We start from the raw sequence: 1,116 nt of genomic DNA, 5'->3' as shown, positions 1-1,116 counted from the left end.
TGATCCAGATTTCTCTATGCAGAATTAAATCCCCAACTCATGTTGCCTGTCAGAAATAATCAACTTTACCTTTTCTTTACTGCAATGAGGAATTTGTACCTTGAAATATAACTTTTTACTTATGTTTTCTTCCCAATAAAATGTAAAGTATGTGGTTGCAGAAAACTTTTTTTATCTATGTAAACCCCAAATATACCTTAAAGTACCTAATATGGTGTTGGAAGCATAACAGTTTCTCACCAAGTATTTGTTAGTTTGAATTAAAAATCAGAATTAAATTTATTAATATCAAAGCAGAGCTATTAGCAAGGAGGAAAGGATATTATATCCTTATTACCTTAATAAATTTATTTATGAGGCTTTTTGGGAAAATGAGGTTAATAATGCAACACCAAATAACAACAACCATTTTCCTTTTTTAATAGTTTATAAAACCTCAAGTCACGATAATTTGAATCTGCTTAAACTTGAATGATTTGGTTGGCATCTCATTTTAGTCCATATTGTTAATAGCATTGGAAATGCATTGCTTGGTTGCAATATGACCCTTGTTATTTTTGTTTATTACATATCATGACTCAGGATTCCTATTGTGCAAGGTGGAAAATGCACTAACTTAAACACAAAACATATACAATGAGAAAGAGAATGATTTACAGAAATGCATGTGCATTATAAGCAGAATTTATTCCTTCATTTATCCACTTGCCATGCAAAATTAGAATTATTAAGGATGAATTAAAATATTTTTGCATTATTCTGCCCATTATCACCCCACTAGCTGCAACTATTTCTGAAACTTCTCTATCCTTACTTCTTCTCCAGTTATTGTGTAGGGATGTGTGTTTCCTTTGTCTGTACTTGTCTATCTCCCTGAGCCTTGAGTTTCCTTGGAACTATTAATCAATTATCGCACTACCCTCCTTCATCTATGAGCTCTTCTTTTTACTCACTTTTTCCTTTTGAACTTAGGTAATTGTGGTATGCAGCATTCGAAGATGATTCTTAAAATCCTCTCTTCTTCTTCTTCTTCTTCTTCTTCTTCTTCTTCTTCTTCTTCTTCTTCTTCTTCTTCTTCTTCTTCTTCTTCCTCTTCCTCTTCCTCTTCCTCTTCCT

The sequence above is a fragment of the Octodon degus genome, unplaced genomic scaffold (genome assembly GCF_000260255.1).
Source record: "Octodon degus isolate 3935 unplaced genomic scaffold, OctDeg1.0 scaffold00013, whole genome shotgun sequence".
NCBI classification, from domain to species: Eukaryota; Metazoa; Chordata; class Mammalia; order Rodentia; family Octodontidae; genus Octodon; species Octodon degus.
Note: the sequence above shows the minus strand (reverse complement) of the source record.